Below are 21,517 nucleotides of genomic sequence, written 5' to 3'. Positions count from 1 at the left end.
GCATAAGCCAGGTAGATGCTGTGCTCACCACCACAAATCTCTACCCAGAGCTCCCTCTGAATGATCCCTTGCTGTGGATACATGCAATTCACATGCATCTCCATTTTAATTCCTGTCAGTAAGGTGAGGTGGTTATTTTTCAGTATTTATACAGACACATTCGCTTCAATCTATTCTAAAAATACCTGGTGCAACTTACTGGGCTCCCTGCTTGACATTTTTCTGCCTAGCAGATGCTGGTGAGAAACTCTGGGTTGGGAACACATTTCTGCCTGTGTGATTTAGACACTCAGGCTAAAAGTCTCCACATGCCACCAAGACATGCTATTCTCCTGGTTGTCAATGACAACACCAAACAGAAGCTTCAACACTTCTGTGTACACCTTGAGACAAAATCCACTGCAGGTTTCTGTTTTCTTTTTTGTTCTGACATGAGTTTCTATTGCCTCCCACATGAGATGCATGGAGCTATATATAGATATAAATGTATGTGTGACTATAGTGATGGCCATATCACCAATCAGAGCAAAGAGGAGTTCTTCCACCATCCTCATACCTGGGGAGGCCATAAAACTGCAGTGCCCAGAGAAGCTGCCTTTCAGCACCTCAAGAGCACTTGACACAATTTGCTTATAGGCTGCCTGACATACAACTTGTCTGTAATTGCAAAAAGCTGTGGACTAGCATTCATCACTCAAAGTTTGCTCCTGTGCCAAACAGCTGCTATTCTCATGAGTCTAATCACACCCCACAAAATGCTACATCTCCAACCTAGTACATCCTACATGCAGTTGAATTAATCTACTTTATAATTCTGCCTTGTTATTTGCATTGGTCTTCCCCTCACACGCCAAAGGCTCATCTGAGCACTCAGCAGGCATGAAGCTGCTTTTCACTTTCCTCAAGGATGTCTGCAGTTTCTCCGAAGCTACACAGCAGCACAGCTGCTTACACCTACGTACATTTTGTGAATAGTCCCTACAAAATCGGGTTTCTAATGAATTCCTGTGGCAAGCTGGGGACAAGACATTACTAAATGCTCACACCAGAGAAAGTGAAGGAACAAGAGGTCATTTTTCAGTGCAATGAAAAAAAAAATCATTCTACCAGGTTTCTCTTTCAGGAAGTTGCCCAAGAATGCGATTACAACCACAAAAGCCAGACCACGTTCAGAATCGTATGCAGGCATGAGAAAGGGGGAGAGAAATAAATCAAAGGCCCCTAATCCATAAACAGACATTCCCTAGTTTTATGGGAAATTTGACATTTTAACACCTATTTGTTACTACAATGGTTTCTCCAAAGCTATTTCTCTGTTAAGATCCTCCAACATCGCACAGTACTGAGCCAAAACATCAAGCACCATTTCCACCAAGAGACAAAGGACTCTGCATTTCCAAATCTCCCCAGAACAGCGATACACGAAGCAGCTCCCATATCACCCCAAAGTGAGCCGAGGTCAGAGTTTTGGTCAACCAGCTCTCCGCTTCAGCGCACATCGTGATGCCACCAGCACCGTCTAAATCCTGTTACAGTATCAGGATATCACCCTTTCCTCCCCAAAGGGCGATGGCCCTAAATGTTTCTCCCCCGTCACTGTGTCACTCGAAATGCCAAGAAAATTTCAGTTACTAACAGAATTATGATTTATTACTTTCATTTAGCACGACGCCAGCAAGCGTTTCCCACAGAAGACAAGGAACACGGATGAAAGGGAGCAACTTCCAGTTCCCAGGCTCTCCCAGGGCAGCGGGCGCTCCAAGAGCCGCCTCTCCCGCACCCGGGAGCCAAGCGGCTCCCGCGCCGCGCTGGCGGAGCCGCTACCGCGGGCTGCCAGCTTTCACCCCGCTCCTTCGGGGGAAAAACCCTCCCTGCTTTCACAAAGCCAGCACGCCGGAGAAACTCGGCGCGCCACCAGCCCGCTCCCGGCACAGCGCCCACGCACCCGGCAACGGGAAACTTGTGCGAGCAGGTACCAGGAGCGACCCCCGCGGCCTCCGGGCGGCCGAACTTTGGGTGCCCCGCTCCCCTCCCTCCCGCCCGCCCCTCCGGAGCGGCCCGGCTCTGCCCGCTCGGTGCCGGGCGGCCCCGCTCACCTCTCCCGCCGCTCTCCGCCGCTGCCCGGCCGCCGTCACCCCGCACCCCGCGCCGCTCGGCCGGAGCGCGGCGGCGCCGCCCGGCATTTATAGGGCCCGCGGCCGCCCCGCCCGCCCGCCCGCCCCTCGCCCAGCGCCGCGGGCCCGCCCAGGGCAGCGGGGCGGGGGGCGAGCCCGGGCAGCGGCCGGGCCCGAGCTCGGTGTGCCCGGGGGCCGGAGTCCCGGACCCGCATGGCCCCGGGGAGCCTCCTCAGCCCGCTGGCTCAGCCGGGTCGGGGAGAAGGGGAAGCCGAGGCAGCGGTGCCCACGGGGCGAGGCTCGGCCCGGCAGGACGCCCCGGAGCTGGTGAGGGGACACAGAGCACCGAGGGCAGCTCCGTGCTGCGGGACTGCGGGATTTTGGCCAAGGGACTCCCCGTGTGCTCCCCAGTGCTCCCACGGGATGAGCTCAGCCTAGGACCTCCATCCCTTGTGTGGCCCTGGGGTTTTAATCTGCACAAACAACGGGAGGGATGGCAGGGAGGGAAGGTGTTGCTGCTTCAGTGTAGCAGCACAGGCACAGAGCAGCGACAGAAGTGCAAACCTGGGAAAACACATGTTACCCGTAACACTGACTGACAGCCCTGGGCTTCGTGACTGACAAAGTACAAGAAGGAATTTCCACTCTGTACAAAACAGTAGTGCTGACAACTTCAGGAAAACCGGCAGTGTGTTGGTGCGGCAGTGGACAGCACTGCCTTGTTAAGTCATCGTTTCTGCTCCCGGTTTCCAAAAAATTTTCATGCATGGCACAGTTCAGCTTTGAAGAAACAGGATGAGTATGCAATAAACCACATTTCTTCCCTCAGGAGTTTGGACTTCTCTGGATAAAAAATCAAAACAGCCCATCTCCTGGCACGAGCCGGAGCAGCAGTGGTGGCAGCGGCTGCTGGTCTTTACGGTGGAGAGCCTTGTGTCCTTCAAGGTGGCTCTCCCAGTGCAGGGAGAGAGGGCAAAACAGGAATGATGGAAGCATGGAGGAGAGAGGTGGCACAGCAAGGCAGTGCTCAGAGGCAAGGAGCTCAGCCTCAGCCAGGGCATGGAGAATTAGGCATAGATAAGGTGCTGGTGCTGGAAGGCTGGGCTGTCCAGGAATGGTTTCTTCATGGGCAGGGCCAGCTGAGGTGGACATTTGTTAGGCTATTTACTAACCAGCTCGATTTTTAAATGTTAATTAAAATTTAGCTTCTTTTCCCAAAATGTTTCATACACAGATACATTTCTGAATTGAAAATAGAGATTAATTAAGAAACCAAGAAACCCACAAAAATACCCAACAGCCACCTTTTGCATGATTTTTCATATTAGCAGAGACAACCCTTGGGTATCCATTTTCCCTCAGGCACGAAGGCAGAAAGCTGCATAGACCATGTCAGATCTCTTGCCCAACCACTCAGCATCATGCAAACCACATGGGAAAACACCACAGAATGATTTTAGGAGCATTTTGGTACAATCAGGCATCTGGAAGGTAGCTGAAGAGCTAGACCCTGACTAGCTAGCTGAACTCAGAACTTGGAGCAGGAATCCTGGTTCTAGTCTGACAGCCTGAAGACCTAAGCCAAGAACCAAGCCCCCAAACACCCTCAGCTTGGATCCGAAGCCATCCTCTGCACGTGCAGACTTTGTAGTCTGTCTTCAGTAGAAATGGGACAGGGAAAAGGAAGTTGTGTTCCAAGCACATGAAAATGACATGAAATTGTCCAAGTTTTGATTCCAGCCGGTTTGGACAGCACAGTTCCAGCCCGGTGTAGCTGGAGCTGAAGAGTAAAAGCCAGAAGTGCAGTTCCTCCCCTTAGCTGTTGCCACATCGCCCACAGCTCATTCAGCTCCTGGCTCTGGGCATCACCTCCCACCCAGGCAAGACACTGTTCCTTCTCCTCAGCAAGTGGCTTAGGTGATCAAATTTGTGCCCACTAAACAGTTAACAAGTCAGGCTTATTGGAAAGAGTGAGGCGCCACACCTACTAGAACTAATTTGTGGAAATCAGGCAAAAATAGCTGAAGTCAAGAGGAGTTTGAGGTGAAGCTGCAGGAGATTTGCCCACCCAACCAAACAGCTGCCAAAAGGAGAGCACTGCCATCCCCTCCTTTTCCCTCCACGCCACTCAGGGTCTCAGAGCCCCACCAGCTCTGCTGCCTGCCCAGTCCTTCTGTGAGGCATCTCATCCTGGAAGGGGAAAAAAACAACAATGAGCTTTTTTCCCCCCTGAATTTATTATCTGATTCCTTTAGGTGGGACACATTTGGTTGCTACTAGAATTAATTTCATAGATAAGCACCTATGCACAGAGATGAAAGATGTGTACATGAAAGCAAAATTCACTGACAAGTTGTATGTGCTGTGAGGCTACACTTAAAAGCAGAGAGGCTCTTAGATGGTATCTCACCTTAGAAAGGGCAGATTTCAAACCGTACACCACATTGCTAATGAGGATACAGGAAATCTCATCCATTTTTCCACTTGATGCAAAACATCTCTTCCCACAAAGGGACATGTTGATTTTTCCCTGTATGATTTAGGCTGAAAGAGGAAACTGACAGGCAGAAAGTCACAGTGAAATAGAAAAACTGGCTCCAACACAAACAAGCCTAAGCTTGACAAAATAGGCTGTAGTTTTAACAAGCAGGTTAGGAGAAGACCAAGGCGGAGGCCCTTAAAGAAATTTACTGCCTTTTGAGGCCAAAAATTTGAAAGCAACATTTCTCAAGCAGTGCAGATAGGAAATCCTACATAAAAGGTGAAAAAAGGAGAAACTTCCCAGTTCTCATCCATGTTTTATAAAGCTAAAGAAAAAAAAAATATGGTAAAAGTGATAAGCCTAAAGAATTTATTGTTTCATGTATGGTTTTGACAGGTTGCCAAGAGAATGGTGCTGCTCCTTGGAGAATAGAAGAAATGACATTTTCTTTGCTTTAGATTGTTATAAAATTTTCAGTTCTTTACAAGCCCCCAGATGGTTTTTATAACCCCTTCAGGGGTTGCAACATATTGACTGAGAAATACCGATTTATATAGCAAACTCCACTCTCTTCTTGCTGGCAAAAATTACTGCTTTGTATCTGTGTATACACACAGTGGCTGAATATAAATAAAAACCCAAAAATAATGAGATCTGAGGCAAAATCCACCAGTACAGTACTGGCAGTACATTAAGTTGGATGAAATTTCCCTAAATTTACACTGGTGTAAATAAGAGGAATATTTGGCCCTAAATCTTTTAGGTGAATTTGGGATTGAGGATTAAAAAGTTTGTACTCTGTTTCACCCTTGCAAACAAGCAGGCTGCCTTCATTGGTGTCAGAAATAAGGAAACATGTCCAATCAACAATTCTTTGGAATTGGAGGATTTTTTATTGGCTTTCATTGTGTTCATCTGCAGTATTTTAACTGAGAAGTATTGGTGCCTTGGGACACAGCAGGCTTAAAACACAATCACCAAAGCAGGTGGCCTTAGCAGCTCAGGAGGAGCAACTCTGGAATGCTTTGCCTGTAATGAGCAAATACTGAAGTAAACAGTGTGTCCAGTTTTTGGGTTTTATAGACCACGAGAATCATCTGTATTTTGTACATTCACGAGAGTATAAGAGAATTCTTACCAAATGGCCACTTCACAAAGAATGTCTAAATCCAGAGTGGACCATGAAGAGCTCACATCCCTTGGGGAGCTAAGCCTGAGCTTCTGCTCTTGCCCACACTCCTGTACAGTCAGGCTGGTGGTTTGGCTCACTGGGTGACTGGTCACTGCTGAGACTGCCTAGGTAAAAAATACCACAGTGCCTGGTGCTGTGCTCCAGCTCACAGCTAGGGAGGAGGTAGCACCCCATTCTTCCTGTACCTCAGGGTTAGGTGGTCACTTAGAACACAGGGAGTGTGATTTTAATTCCAGTGAAGGCAGGAGGAGAGTTGCTGGTGTTCCCAGGAGAAGTTTCTGTCTACCCTCTCTGAGGCTTTTCTGGAGAGAGAGATTTTGGTGCCTTCCTACTTTGCATTAAAGAATTAAAAATGCATTTGAGCAGGCAGAAGGAAAGGAAGAACACAGCATCGTAGCTTCGTATTTAAGTCATCCTTTGGGAGGGTGGAGACTGCAGTTCTGCTCCTGCCTTGCCAGGCAGAATACTTTTGTATTTTACATTAGTCAGCCAGCGGATAAAATACATGAAGAACCCTTAGGCTGGTCAGAAAGTTTAACTGATATCCTTGTACTCAGCATCTCTGCTCCTTTGCATTGCAATTCCTCATTCTTCTTGGAGCTGAGCCTTAACCTGTGCCCTGTAGCTCTGCACGGGGAAAAGCAGAACTGCTGCACTAAACTTTCTGGCAGTTTTCATTATGCAGATTTTGAAACCTTTAGATCACAAACTTTCCCTGTCAAGGCACGCACAGAGCTCCCAGCTCCTTCAGCCCCCGTCTCACGCTGATACTAAGGCAGCAGTGAGCTGCTTCCAGATTACCTTGGATTTGTGTGGATTTAGGGCTAAGTCCCATCAGCGAAGCTGCTGCTTAAACGTTTGCGCACTGTGTTGAGGTTGTAGGACCCAAGTGAGCAGAGCTGGCAAGGTTTTAGTGTTGGTTCAACTCTTCCTGCGCACTTGGACAGCTGTTAAAAGGGCAGGCAGCAGAACAGCTCCAGACCTGAAAGGAGGCAGCAAAGCAGACTTGGCAGAGGGAAAAAAGCCCAGGCAAGTCAGCTGGCTCAGGGGAGGCAAGTCAGAGGAGCGAGCCCAACGCAGAAACAGCAAATGGCAGCCCCGAGGCTGGCCCGGCTCCTGGTGGGGCAGAGCCCAGCCCGGCCAAGGCAGGGCTGCTTCCCAAGCTCAGACAGACGCAGGGCAGCGAGGGGGATGATGTGCATGAATGGCACCGGGTCTTGGCTGAAATTTGACTGTTCCCTCAGGCTAGAAATGGTGCCATTTGCCATTGTAAATACTCTATTCAAAACCACGGTCTCTATGGCACTCAGCTGAAGGACTAAAGAGCTCATCTGCAACTCCTCAGTGCTAGGAAAAGCCAGCACTGCTGCGTCAAGCCTAAATTAACTTCCCCGTGTGGGCAGGATGTAGCGCTTAAACTCCTTTGACATGTATTTCCTAGAGACAAATGGCAATTCCCTCTGTGGCCCATCATTTACTATCTACATAAAAGCAGAAGGAGATGATTAGAGTGGGGAACTGCCCTGCTTTTTCTATATTTAGTACCCTGTCAGCTCAGCCTATAACATTCTGCTCTTCAGTTGTAAATAATACTCCAAGGAAGGGAATAAAATGAATATCAAACATGGAGAAGCTGGTATAGAAAAGCAAACAAAAGACTGTAGGTCCAGAGCACATGGGAATAAACCTTCTGCTTGGGTTTAAAAGCTGAAGGAGGCATTAATGGAGCTGGTCCCACCTCCTGCCCCGTGGCTGAGAGCAATAGAGGGTTGCAGTCTTTGGGGTCTTCCAGCAGAAAGCTGCATAAATCAGTGAGTCTGGCTGGCTCCTTCTGCCTGGCACCTGACAATATGGTCTGACACGAAGGCTTCCAGCACTATACCTAAAGGAATTCTCACATTTATATTTCAAAGAGTTCTGGGAGGCTGCACATATTTCTTTTACGTGTATGTATTTAAATCTATTCAAATTTGTTCCTCTTAAGAGTGAATTCCTCATCATAAATCATCATCGGGACTTATTAGCTTAAACTCTACACAGAACATGCTTGTAAGGAAAAATACAAACTGTATATATGCCTTAAATAATCCTCTGGTAGCTGGACATCTTACAGCAATAAATAGATTTTCTAGCAACAGCCTCATGAGGTAAAGTGGAATATTCCCATTTTCCAGAACAGTAATGGAGGTGGTCAGCCCATGGCTGTTATGAACATCTGCAGAAATGACCCCAGATCTCCAGTACTTCAAAATCTTTGCTAACCCGCAGGACCAGCTTCTTCTAAAACCAGATGGAAAGACAATGCATAAAGGAAAACAACAAAAAAAGGGTTTGGTTTGGTTTGTTGCCAATGAAGAGTAAAGGAAGAAAGCCATTAACAAAGCATTTTCCCATGTGATTCAAATTAGGGCAGCCCATAATGGCTGAAGACAATTGTGCTTTTATTCTTTTTCAGTGATATTTTCAAATTTGGGAAAGTTTTTGTTGTTCTTTTGCCATTCAACATAAGTAAGTTGAGTTTGGTTCCACCACCAAAATGATTCACTGCACTGAAGAAATTCAGAACATCCCCAGTAGAGGAAGTACATTGCTAAATTTTAAATCTTGACCACATCAATACAGATTTTTCTGTGCCGGGAAACAATTTGTCTACAGTCTAGAGGAAATGCTCTCTAACAAATGAAAAATGAATCCTGTATTGTAAACCCTACTTAAGTTCACTGGGTTGTTGGTTGTTTTTTTTTCATGAGTAAGAAATGAGTAAAAACAAACAAACATTCTTTTGGAAATTCACCAAAAAACACATAAAACATTAGTCAGGCTTTTAGCCATAACTTACTTGGAGATCCATGGTCTCAGTGAGTTTTTGGTCATGCTCTTCAGGAAATACACAACACATAGTTTATTCAAGATAACTTAAAGCAAACAGCTCGAGGCATTTTGGTTACAAGCTGTAGGTTTCTTTATTACTGACTCATTCTTCTGGATACCTGGCTCTGGCTCCACATTCTGCCTGAGACTGGTTTTTGTAGATTTTAGTTTCTTCAGTTCTTTGAAAATGAAAAAGAAGAAAAGAGGTTATAAGGAATATAAAGCAAAGAAAAAAAAAAATCACACAAGAATTTCAATCTTGAAGTTTCTCTTCACTGTTTTATGGCTTCTTTTGTCTGAAAACTCCCAAAATTCAATTCTTAAAATAAATATTTATGAAACAAGCATTTGTAAAATGTGCTTGCCTGCCAACTCCAGTGAATACTTACTGATTAACCATTTTTCCAAGACTACCTGGGTGTTTTCATCCTCTCAGTTCATAATACAGTTCAGTGCATTGCCTTCTCTGAGAGTTCACACTCTGCAGCAGCAGCACATAAAGGCACTTTGCATTTGATTGAACAGAGTTTGGATCTGTTCTGCTCCATATGCTGAACATGTTTGCATAATCTATTTGCAGGAGCAAACCAAAAAGCCTGGAAGAAAGGACATTTGATAAGATAAATAATGGCAAGTTGTAGAGGTGAGGCATTTAGGACTACTTCCTGCATTTTATTGATAGAGAAACAATAAAAAACTAATATTCTCTCCAGAGATTTACAGATTAGGAATTCAGGTTTTTGGTTTTGTTGTGTTTTACCCACCCATTCAAGTGGCTTTTGGGGCTAACAAGTACATTGTATCCTCTGAGTGTGGCAGTCATATTTTCTGGAAAAATCCTCTTGCCCAGGATTCTTCTCCTGGGAACCTGAGACACCTCAGAGAAAAAGGAAAACAATATTATCTCATTTGCTTTTTCTGTGTTTTGCTGCTTTGGAATGTGGTTGGATATTGTTTATCCAACAGGTGATTGTTTCATTGGTTTCATGTGAATTGTTTTGACTTATTGGTCAATTACAGCTGAGCTGTGTCAGAGCTCTGAAGAGAGTCACGAGTTTTCATTATTATCTTCTTAGCCTTCTGTCTGTATCCTTTCTGTATTCTTTATTGTAGATTAGTATAGTATTCTTTAATATAATATAGTACCATAAAATAATAAATTATCCTTCTAAGAACATGGAGTCAGATGCATCATTCCTTCCTTTGTCTGGGAACCCCACAAATACAAGATCTGACGATAAGTTCTGATAGTCAGGCCACGAATATGAAATGAATTTTGATTACTGTTCTCTTTCAGAGGCCTGTAGAGATGAACAAGGTTCAGGGTTTTGGTTTCAACCTGCTTGGATAAACAGGCTGCTGCTGAGCCTGTTGGAGAAGGCAAGCCATGGGCCAGCAGTGAACAGCTACAGGACAGAGTCCAGAAGAGAAATGCCATGGCTGTGATGCCCCAAGGTTTGAACCACCCTCTGAGGGAATTAGCAGCTGCAGCCTGTAATCACTGGCCGCTGGGGCAGCAGGGAAGCCCAGCAGCAGCCAGGGCACAATGCCAACGTCCCTGGCTCCTGCCTGAGCCAGCCTGGCTGCACTTTGTGCACCAGGGCTTGCCCCAGGCGTGGCACTTCCAGCTCTCTGCTGCCACAATCCTCCCTCATCGCAGGGCTGCCAGACCTGACCCCTCAGCCAAACCTTAGCCTGCCTCTGCCCAAAGCAAAGGCAGCTTCTGAGTTTGCAAGCTGAAGTGACACACACAAAATCTGGCTTTGGTAGTGGTGCTAAAATAATGTGTAAGATGGCAGATCAGGCAGTCTCTGGCTAAAAGTAAAGGTTTCTTGCCTTTCCACTAATAAACATACTTCAAGGCTTGCTTTGAAAACCCTGTTATTTCTTAGCAAGGTATTTCTGGTCTCTTTATTTTCCTGCCTGCACTTGAACTCTAATCATGCTAATGATCTTCATCTTCTGCGCTTTCTGTCAGGTTTTTTGTGACCTCTCTAGGTCTCTAAGGCTTGGCAATTAAAAACTCAGCTCTGGATAAGGTGAGGTTTTTTTTTATATTTATATATATACATAGATAGATATAAAAGTTTTCTATATATAAAGCACCTACCATCATATTGACATTCTTTTTCTAGTTTCACCTATTTATTTCTCCACTCACCACCTCTGGGGTATTTGGTGCCTCAGTGTCTTGGGTTTGCCCACTCCCTTCTGCATTCCAGCATGAGCTTCTCCCAGGAATCCTCTCTGCTTGGGAGGAGAGATTCTTGCCTATGGTTCAGTCCAGACATCCCACTGAGTCAGTTTGTGCTCCAACAACAATAAAGACAGGATTAACTGGTTCAAAGTTTAAAGAATTAATTTAAGACTTGATGGGAAAGGTCCTTTCCCCTGTCCCCCTCCTGGAGATGGAGTCCAAGCTAACAATTTCAAGTTTCTGAAGTTTGTGGCATTTCATTTTCTGAAGGCAGAAGTAGGCTGAATGGTTCACAATTCAAACTCATTCTTTCAGAAGAGGGTGGAGTTTGTTTTAGTAATGCCACACTAATTTGTGAATTAATGTCTCCATTTTCTGAGGTACAAGAGCAGTCTGCTTTGGAGGAGTGGTATGTATGTAACAAAAAAAAAAAAAACAAAAAACCAGGTGAAATCTAATTCTTTAAGTTTGGTTTCTACTCTGCTTTAGGACTATAAGACCAACTACCCACTATCAGTCAGTCTGTAAGAAAGGTTTAATACATTACAATCCATGGTGAATGTATAAAAACATATGACATAAATATTGTTTGGGGATTGGTTTGTTTGTTTGTAATTAAAAGGTAAAACCCAGCAGCACTATGGGAGACAGATACTCTTAAAAAATAGAGAAACAGTAAGGTTCAGAAAATTTTTTTACAACTACCAATAACAGAACAGGCACCTTTAATCACAAAAGACATTTCTTTAGTACAACCAGCTAGTCTGAAGCTTAAATACGCCACATCTGCTCAGGTCAGTGCTCACAGGGAATGATACCACAAGGGAAAAACAGAGGAAGCGGGGAACACACAGGATGCTGAAGTGTTCCCAGGCCTCAGCAGTGCCATTCCCATGTTGTGTGGGTGTTGTGGACAGATGCAGCCCATGCTCTTGCCCTGTGGTTATCCTCCACAACTTCCCACCCACTTCATTTATTTCTGTCCTTTTGGGTGGCAGTGCCAGCTCAAACTCTGTCCAGATGGCCAAGGCCAGCCCCTGCCACACACGAGATTGTCTCTGCTTGTCCTTTCCCTCCCGCACCAGCACAAACTCCTTCTCTTTCTGAGCCTTCAGCAGATGCACCCATCATGGATCCTAGCAGGAAAGCGAGGGAAGATGCTCAGCCTGTCCCAGGCTGGTCACCTTTCACCCTGCCAGAAGGTGGGAGCTTGGACAATTGCACCAGCCCATGGTTCCCCCAGTAATTAGGAAGTAATTAGGCACATTGAAGTCGTGGTGTGAGGCTGAACAGCTCTGGTGGAGCACATTTCCCTCCCAAGTCTGAACCTCTGGCTGGGGCCCAAGCACCAGGAGTATCCCTTCCTGAACAGAGGATGTTGCACAGTGATCCATCTTGCTGTGGCTCCACAGAGAGTGACTGTCATTTCCACAGCTATCATAACAGTTCTGGGGGTGTGTTCCAGTCTCCAAGCTGTGTAGGCTGTCTGCACTCTGAAACCACATATAAGTTGGTGGGCTCATGGACCAGTCTCAGAAAACCTCAGCTCTGCACCAAAGTCTCTCTCAGGGTCCTCCCTGGGTCAGCACCTTTTCACCCCAAACACACACAGCCCAGCAGACCAGAGATTAAAGCTACCCCTTAACCAAGACAGGACACAGTGAACCAGAGGCTGTCCCACATCCCCTTCTTCTAAAAGAAAAACATGACTTTTTCTATTTTTGTTGTGCTGGATTGATAGTTCTGTCTTCCCCACTGTGTTCCAGTGTCATAAGAGGGGACATAAATCAAGGTCCAAATTCCCAAGCCTTCTCTGTGCCCATCACTGCATGGACTACCCTGGCCACACAAGAATCCTATTTTTTTTAAACTGGGCTGAGATGATCTATATTTTATATGCAGCTTTTGTTTTGTTCTAGTCCTGGCTTGCCTCCATCCACTTTTGTCAGAGAGGATTTTGCTGCTTTGTTTTCCAGTTGCACCATTTGGGCCCAGTGGATGAGCTGTTCAGTCAGAAAGCTCCCACACAGGCAGCAGCATCCTTGGCTCAGGCTTGCTCTTGCCCCTTCAGGCTTGACAACACTTCAGGAATGATTGATGGGGTAGCCCCAGTGCCCTCCCTTGGGATGACAGCACTCAGGAAAGCTGTCAGTGCTCGAGGAGAGAGGATCACCCCAGAAATGATGGTTCCTTTCAGCTTGTCTCCAGAGTCACTTACTCAAGGATCATAAATACATGGATGAAGGTTTCTGCCTTCATGAGTTCCTGGATAATTGACAGAGAGCTGTATTTCTGCAGCAGAACGTGGATGTGCCTCCCCCAGGTAACAATGCCATGAAGCAGCCAATATCTGCAGCTCATTTGGTGCACTCTGTGGTTCAGAGGTCATGGAGGGCCATGTCAAACACCTGCCCAGGCTCAAATATCTGCAGATAACCCTCACAGAGGGTTCTTCTAACTGTGCCTGCAGGGGTAAGGGGCACATGGTGTGTGAAGCAACAGGAGTCAGACACCTGATGTTGCCCTGGACTTACGTTATCATTCTCATGTCCTGTGGCATCAGAGGAAGCTGTTTTGGCAATCATATAATCAGGAAGGTGCAGGAAGGTAATCCAGATGGCAATGAGCTGCATAAAGCAAATTCAGCTTGTCTGAGGAATTTCCCACTTGTTTCATACACTAGACCAAAGGTAGTGTTCCTACCTGGTGTCTTCATGCCTGCCCCTTGTGCCTGGTATTTGTTCAGGCTGAACAATCATTTGTGTTAAATAAATGGCACATATCAAAGCAAGGGTTTAGTAACTTGTAGGAGAAAGCCTGGGTATTGGGCCTAAAATAGAGAGAGCTCAGAGCACCAGCATGTCTCATCCATCCAATTCTTCCAAGAGCACTTCAGATTCCCTGTGCTTCTAGAGAAACCATTTTTCACTATCACATCTGGACAGCACTATCCTCAGAGGTGCTCTGGACTTTGCTTTCCTAGGGTGGCTATTTCTGTCACAGAGGAGTTCCTGGTAGCTTGCCATGGTTTCTCTCAATAAATATTCACATATCCAATTTTTATAAGCTTTTTCTCCATGTTAAGTGTTGAGCAATCTAATATTACATCACTTGTACTGAGTGCTCACTGTCATCAAGAACAGAGAACTGCCTACTGGATATTATTTCCTTTCAGAGGCAAAACAAAGACATTTTTCTTAAGCCTGTTTCAGTCAAATACAGCAAGTCTGACCCCAGCTTTTCACATGTGTGTAGAACCAGTGTCAGGCAGCCACCAAACACCACAGATCTCCCTCACCTTTCAGGAGTGGTCTGTTCACACTTGCAGAGTAACACAGGACAACTGAATTCCAGTTCAGCAGCATTTGGAGTCCAGTTTGCATAGAAATAAGTAATTACCCAACATCAGAGTCAGAGCCCAGGATCCATACACTGTATTCAAGATGCACAGAACCTTGCTGGTCTCTTTTTGTGATCATCTTGTTCTAAGACACTGTTATTAAAGAGATTCAAGGTACATTACATCTCTGGTAATGACCCCCATACCTTCAAGACTCGAATTTTGAGTTTTCTCTTCACACACACCACATCTCTTGGCATTGGCATGGCAGCTGTGTGCACAGAAGTGGCATCTGTGCCCACACATGGCCAGCTACTTACCAGAGGGACTTGGACTGTGCTCCCAGGTGGGACACATGGGTCCCTCAGAGCAGCTGACTTCTGCTTTTATTAAGTTCCTGTCAAAAGAGTGCAGTACTAGAGCAGCAGAAGCTAAAAGCCAACTCCAAACAACGAAGACAAAACCGAGCTTATGGATCACTCAAGCAGTGCCAGCAGCTCCTTTGATCCTGCATCCATCTTTCCTAAACAGGGGAAATAAAAGCAGCAGATACTCTTGCTTTAGTCCCCACCACACTCACTGCTCCATGCCCAGACCCCAGTCCTCTCTCCATCCTTTCTGGATGTAGAGTGGGAGAACTGCCACTGCTAGCAAGTGGGATAGTGCTAAATGCCATTTTCTTCTTATTCTTTATAACAACTTCCATTGACATATTTTAAAAATCAAAACTAAAAAAAAAAGCAAACAAAAATCCCAATACCAAACAAAAAATTTCACAAAGCAAACCAAATCAGCCAAATTCCTTTGTCCTCAACAAATCTCCTTGTCTTCCAGCTCTTCACATTTTCCTTTTGGTGCCCATTTAACAGAGACTCCCTTAACACTGGCAATTATCATGGATTCTGCCATGTCTGACTGGAAATCTCTAAGCAGTCATTTGAATATCAGGCACTTTAAGATACATCATGACAGCACCATCTCTATTCACACTTCTCCAATATGCCCTTGATAAATCATCTACTATATTTTCAACTCCTTTTCTGGATTGGCATTCAAACCTTCACTTGGTATTTCTGGAGTGTTAACAGCTGTCTCCCTATTCCTGGTGGATGCTTAGTGAAGGTTCTTGAAAATAATCTCAAACACCCAGTGATGTGTTTTAGGGCTGCTCAAGTTTCCCACAGATGCACTGTGGACACCCTGAGGGCACTGCTGCTGCAGCCACCCCTTGTGACACTGGTATCTGGGTTTGCTGAGCACTGCTTGAGATTAGAGATACACTTATAAGAGACAATGCAGAGGTGGGATGGGAGAGAAGTTGCAACATAAAAAGAGCAGATGGGGAACTGAGGCACGCTTGGCTTTCAACCAAATATGCAGAGCATGCTCTATATAAAATACGAGAGAACGAGGAGGTGGCACTGAAAACCCTTAAATCTGTCAAAGGAGAAAAGAGTAACAATTCTGGATTATTAACAATGACCCATTTCACAACTCAGAAAAAACCCCACACCTCCAGTGGCCAAAGATTTAGCTAGTTCTTTGGGGATTGGGTTCAGTCCTTGACCGTGAACAAGGTGCAACCTTTAGGAAATAATTTCATTTGCTTCCATCTATCCCCCTGTCTGTAAAATGGGAATAGTGACATTTCTTTACTGTGGTGCCAGACAGCAAGAACTTGGAGCATGGAGGTGCTCAGATGTCACAGAGTCTACTACTGCTCCTAAAAAGTTGAATATTCCCCATCTTTATGAGTGGTTTTTGATATGCATGGAAACAGAGGGTAGCTAACAAAATGAAACAATTAGTCTGTGACATTTTCAGCTGCCTAATGAGTTTCTCTTCTGCTTGTCACACAAATATTTCAGAATTCAAGCTTGTGTTACCAGTTCTCAATATTTTATGCTTTTTCAGCCTGAAATTCAACAGCTGTTTCAATATTGCTGTTGGAGCCAATATATTCCATATAGACTTTCTTCAGTATGTTGCCAGTTTTAAAAACCTTTGCCATGCCTCTGCTTCTTGTGCTTGATCATGGCTACCTCTTCATTAGAAATCTGGCAGAGAGTTTTTATCCTAAAAATGTGTGAACCGAGTTTGTTTTAATGTCAGTCAGAATAATTTCTCAGGAAACTCAGGTTTCTGTCCCAGCACTTTCCCCCCACTCTCCCAAGCTGCACATCATGTGCTTGTTAGTCAGTTTTCCACAAAAATACCACAAAAGTCATGCACAATAGTGCTCTTTCCAGCCTTTCTACTTCTCTTTCTAGTTTTAAGAAGGTATTATATTTATCACACATGTTATTGGAGGGATTTTTTTTTGGTCCAGACCTTATTTCTTGGAGCTGGTCCAGAAAAAAATTTCCTTATGACAGTTGCATATGCTATTGTTAGTATTATTCTCTCAAAAGTCCTGTACTGTATTGGGGATAAGCCTCCTTTTTACTTCTTCTGACACATTAAAAATCCATCTGGTGGGATCTATACTCTAAACTGGCCTTTCTCTCCTGTCCTGAAGTAATCTCCCACTTATGTTCCCTGTCCTGACTTCACCAGCCCTAATGACAAGGGACATCAGAGTCTTGCTTCCTGCTATTAGAAATAATTACAATGCCTGTATTGATTTTAAAATTAAGCTGACACTATCTTTGTCACCTGTACATAGATAAATATTCTTTCGAGCTTTTCATTCCTGCTGTGTTGCACATCCCACAAGAAGGAGCCCCTTTCTTTGTTGGAAGGACTCCCTGCAGCAGATCCATCACTGTCTAGGGCTGGAACACACCTGCAGATTATTATCTCTGAAAAGCTTTCAGCCATATACTTTGGGCCACTTGAAACAGATTTTTTTTTTTTTTTTATAATACAGTATTTAGGACAAAGGAAAATATACCTTTGTATTTGATAGCACTTGAAAGTGCTATGAGAAAAATGGAAAAAAGGCTCTTGTGTGAGCCTTCCTTCGCTGCTGGATGCCCTCTTGCCTTGGTTCCTCCTTTGTGCTCCTGGGCACCCAGCTGTCCCACGAGCCCTGCCTGCCAGCCTGGGGTTCGGGGGCACGGCCTCAGCCCAGCCCGAGGTGCTGCCTGCCAGGACAGCCATGGGCACCCACATCCTGCCAGGGCTCAGCCAGGCAGAGCAAAGGGTTAAAAAACTTCGAGCCATGGAGAGGAGGCAGAAAACGGAAACCAGGCTGAATTTAAACTGAGGAGCTCATTCTTCCGCCAAGCCAGTCGCTTTCTTAATCAACTGGGGCCTTGTTTCACAGTCAGTCATCAGAGGCTTTAGAAAGGCCTTCTGACAAATCTGTAAGGGGAGATCCACAAAGGATGTCTTTTCTGTGGCACTCCCTACCTCGAATGTGCAGTGCTGGGGCCAGGGCTGCCCTCAGTGGTGCTTCTGTACCGTGGAGCACAATGCACAATGATGCTATAGGATACTTCCACTACTGAGCTCCTGCTTATTTAAATATGCATTTAATTAAGGAAAGGACCATAGGAAATTAAGCAAGGAGCTTTCCCAATGGTACTTCTCCTCCTTCCTCGGAGAAAATCTGTCTCAGGTTTCGGAAGTGCTGCAGTCTGCTCCAAGTCAGACCTTTCTTTCTCTCATTAGCTGTGCAGTCCTGTCGCTTACTAGATTTCTAGCTCCTAAGGAAACTATTCCTCTTTTTTTTTCTTCTCAGTCTAGTAATGCTTTGAATGATTTCTGAGAACTACACTTCTATTACTCATTATTATTGAGTCAGGAGAAAAAAAATACCTCACATAATAGCAGAAATCTAATTATTCTGGGAAACTTTGAAATTCCCTTCTCCCGTGGTATTCTTTGATGTGCCTATTAAATAAATAATGATTTTTACATCTAAGGTTTATCTTACAGTGCAAATACACCATTATCCTCAGCGTAAAAACACTTTTCATTGTTAGCCACCGTAAACATGGGCTGAAGCTGTGATTCAGGAGTGCTTGAAGCTGACCTGCCCAGGTATGGGGCAGTGTAATTTTTTCACATTAACAACTTGTGAAGGAGAAATGGGCCATGGAGACAGAGGCACTGCAACAGGGGGAGGGAAAGAAGAGCTTAGATCAAAATAGAAATGTCATGCAGGCAAAAAGAAACTAGCAGGTACTCTAAAGACAGAAACATACCTGATTAGAAACAGAATATGAGTCTTTTCACAAGATTTTTCAATCACAGCCTCGGGCACTTTGTGTGACAGTGGGAAATAGGATGACATTTCTGGAATAGTACATAATAAAAAATAATAAAAAAAAGGATCAGTGTTTTCCAGAGAAGGTACTCACTAAAGACTTCAACAATGGTACATTACTAGATAAAGTCACCTGAAGTAAAGTTTTTTAATGTATTTACTTGGTGTGATAATGGCTTTTACTGTTAAGTGTGCAGCCTGGAGTCCAGCACTGCTCAGTACCTGTTCAGCTCTCTCCAGGTGTGCCAGGAGTTGTGCTCTGTGCCAGTGACTTGTTGCCCTCCCTGTGCCCCTGGGAATTGCCTCAGTTGCAGCCTGGGATGGAGCTGTGCCACAGTGGGCAGGGGCAGGTGCACATCCTGAGCTGCAGAGGGGAGCTCTCACAGACCCCACAGGCTGTCGTGGGGAGCTGTGTTATCTGGGCACGGAGAGAGCCCCAAACCTCTCTTTATCATCTGATTTTCACCACAACACCCCGGCCCGGGGAAGCTCCTCTGATGCCACACACAGGCCATGCTCCTTGGCTTGGGTGCCTGCTGCTGGGCTGGCAGGCAGGGCACTTGTGGCAATGCCCAGCTGGGCAGTCTCTAGCTGTGTGCCAGAGCCATCTCCTGCAGCAGCATGCCAGGAGAGCGTGTGGGACTCTCTGCAGGGAGAGTGCAGAGCAGCAGCACGCCCACACCGAGCTCAGGGAGAGCAGGACAGGGGAGGAGAAGCTGCAAGAAGAACTCCCATGGTTTTTTTTGGCTTTTATCCTTACTTTTATGTCCTGAGTTCTCTGAGGTTTTGCAGGGTTTTTTGGTTGGTTTGGGGTTTTTTGGTTTTGTTTTGGTTTTTGCATCACAATTTAAACCAAGAAGTTTAAATTGTTCTGTCTCTCACTTTCAGTTCCCATCTATGTCTTCTTAAAATTTCCCTGGTCTGCTGCTGCTCCCAGAAGTTTTGTAACACCTTTTGTTACCACTCTGCAGGCACACTCATGAGACAAGCCTGGAAGAAGCAATCACCACAGGCTTCTCAGCACAGAGAAGCAATCTTGTGCTCTGCCAGCCAGGACCCGTGCAACAGATTGCTGGAAACTGGGAACTTACCCTGGCAGAATGCTGCTCTTCCACTTGTTTCCCAAAACAAATGCCCCTTTCCAGAAACCAGAGGTGATAAACCTGGGATGTGTTCGCATCTGAAATGGAAAAGCTGTGTTTAAAATGAAGGCATAAGAAGAGCAGTGATGAAAGAGTTTTTATTTTGGGTTGTGTTCCCTTGCAGCGCTGTGCGAGCACTGAGCCCCTCTCCAACCCTTCTGATCCCTGTCCTGAAACAGAAGCAAAGAACAGGAAAGGAAATGGAAGTGAGCTGTGCTCAGTAATGAAGTGAATGTGGGAAAGGACATTTATCTGGAAACCAAAGCTCCTTCCTGGCCTCCCAGCTGTTCACTTGTATAAATGTATCAGCAAACCCATCAAACCATCCTTGGCTGGCTGGTTTCTTCCAAAAAGAAGATATTTCCAAAAGAAGGCTCCTCGTTTGCAGTCGTGCTTACTGGAACTTGGTGCAAGGCTCCAAGTTTTGTGTGCTCCCTACATGAAGTAATGAAGAGAAACTTTCAGTGGTTTTCTGATTTTTAGTCTCCTGAGCTGCTGGATCCAGTCCAGCCCTGAGCATTATTCACTTCTGTGCAGTCCGGTTTCTTTGTAGGCAATCCAGTCTAAGTGAAGGCTACCAAACAGAGCACATTTCTCCTTCAGCCCTAGGAGATGGAGCCTCCTGGGTCAGATTCCTGTATGCATAGTTATGGCCTGACACAAACTGAGCCTACAGTGAACATCATCTGCTTTGTACTGGGTGAACAGCATGGTCTGAGTCAGCCTCACAGCTCAGGGACACCCAGGGGCAAGAGAAGGGAGAGGGTGGGAGTGCTCATGTGGGGTGTGAGGAGGCCACCTCTGTTGGAAGCAGCTTGCACTTAAATGGGATTAAGCAGTTTCATGAATTGACACCCTTAGTTAGATGGGATTTAGCTTCCAGGCCACTCTTACTCATCACGGTTTGCAGCGTCCCTCCCAGAGGCTGCTCCACAAAGCAAGTGCCACAGCACACCTTCATTTCCAGCACTTTGCTCCCTTGTTTGCCCTGGGAGCTGATGGGAGGGTTTCTGCACGTCAGCCCCACTGGTTCCTTACCTGTGAAGACCCCTCCAGTGCTCCTCTCAGACTCAGGGATGCAGAAACCACGGGAAGCCTTGCCCTGGGCTCTGCCCACCTCACAGCCCAGCAGCTGTGCCTGCTGTGACAGCCCAGATGACATTGCTGATGACATTGCCCATCAGTCAGCATCAGTCCAGCTCCAGACAAACATGCTTAGCATCTCCAGAGCAAGCTGATTATATCCTGGGCAGCACAAAAAGCCACAGGCAGGTGAATTAACAGAGAACAAAAATTAGCTCCAGCCTGTGTGGCTTGCCAAACTGCAGTTGGTTTCATGTCCTCAATTGAGTTAAACATGATGGCAGTTCCCAGTACAACACAAGACTTAGAAATAGCCCTAAACCTGGCACGGTGGGGATGGCAGCTCCTGCTGTCTCAGAGGATGAGCTAATCAAATTACACAAGTCAGTCAGTGCTCAACTTTCACCTTTTCTGAACTGTTGCAATTTTTCCAGGAAGGGTGTTGGTTCTTTCAAGAAATTCACTCATCTCCTGTAGATTCACATTGTGAAGGTGCTTGCAGGTACTTTTAAGAAGCAGCCATGGGCTACACTTGTGATTCTCAGCCCCAGGTCTGCTGAGCAGCCTTGCTTCTCCTTTTCTTCACATCTGTGGCCAGGCGTGGTAGCACATGAGTCCCAGCTCAGCAGAACTGGTGAGAGTGCCCAGAGCTTTACCCAGCTGCTTTGGCTGCAATTCTGTCACTGGGCAAGTGAACCTAAAATCGACGTCTCTGGTGCTCTCCTTGCCCTGGCACTGGCTGCATGCTCCTGCCTCTCTTCCTCACATCAGTGGTGATATTTTTCTGACCTCTGGAGCTGAGTGGAGCTCCAGCTGCCAATCGGGCAGAAAACCAACCACACAAGGAAAAAAGAATAGGTTTTTGCTGGTTTAAACCATATCC

At 45.8% G+C, this 21,517-nt stretch overlaps 2 long non-coding RNA genes across 3 annotated transcripts; both read right to left on the bottom strand.

Annotated features, from left to right (window-relative positions):
* Positions 1 to 4,294: 4,294 nt before the first annotated feature.
* On the bottom strand, positions 4,295 to 14,328 carry LOC135278978 (uncharacterized). Of its 2 annotated transcripts, XR_010346349.1 has the most exons (6): positions 10,821 to 14,328; positions 9,424 to 9,536; positions 9,049 to 9,255; positions 8,628 to 8,838; positions 5,735 to 6,770; positions 4,295 to 4,671 (listed from the first exon to the last, which is right to left on the bottom strand). It is a non-coding gene; the product is annotated as an uncharacterized LOC135278978 (long non-coding RNA). The 2 variants fall into 2 exon arrangements; XR_010346348.1 differs by lacking the exon at positions 10,821 to 14,328 and having other exon boundaries at positions 9,424 to 10,132.
* A 105-nt stretch (positions 14,329 to 14,433) lies between these two features.
* On the bottom strand, positions 14,434 to 19,653 carry LOC135278558 (uncharacterized). Its single transcript, XR_010346020.1, has 3 exons — positions 19,501 to 19,653; positions 18,348 to 18,438; positions 14,434 to 14,593 (listed from the first exon to the last, which is right to left on the bottom strand). It is a non-coding gene; the product is annotated as an uncharacterized LOC135278558 (long non-coding RNA).
* Positions 19,654 to 21,517: the final 1,864 nt, after the last annotated feature.

This window comes from Passer domesticus, chromosome 11, assembly GCF_036417665.1.
Source record: "Passer domesticus isolate bPasDom1 chromosome 11, bPasDom1.hap1, whole genome shotgun sequence".
NCBI lineage: Eukaryota > Metazoa > Chordata > Aves > Passeriformes > Passeridae > Passer > Passer domesticus.
This window is presented reverse-complemented; position numbering and strand designations above follow the sequence as displayed.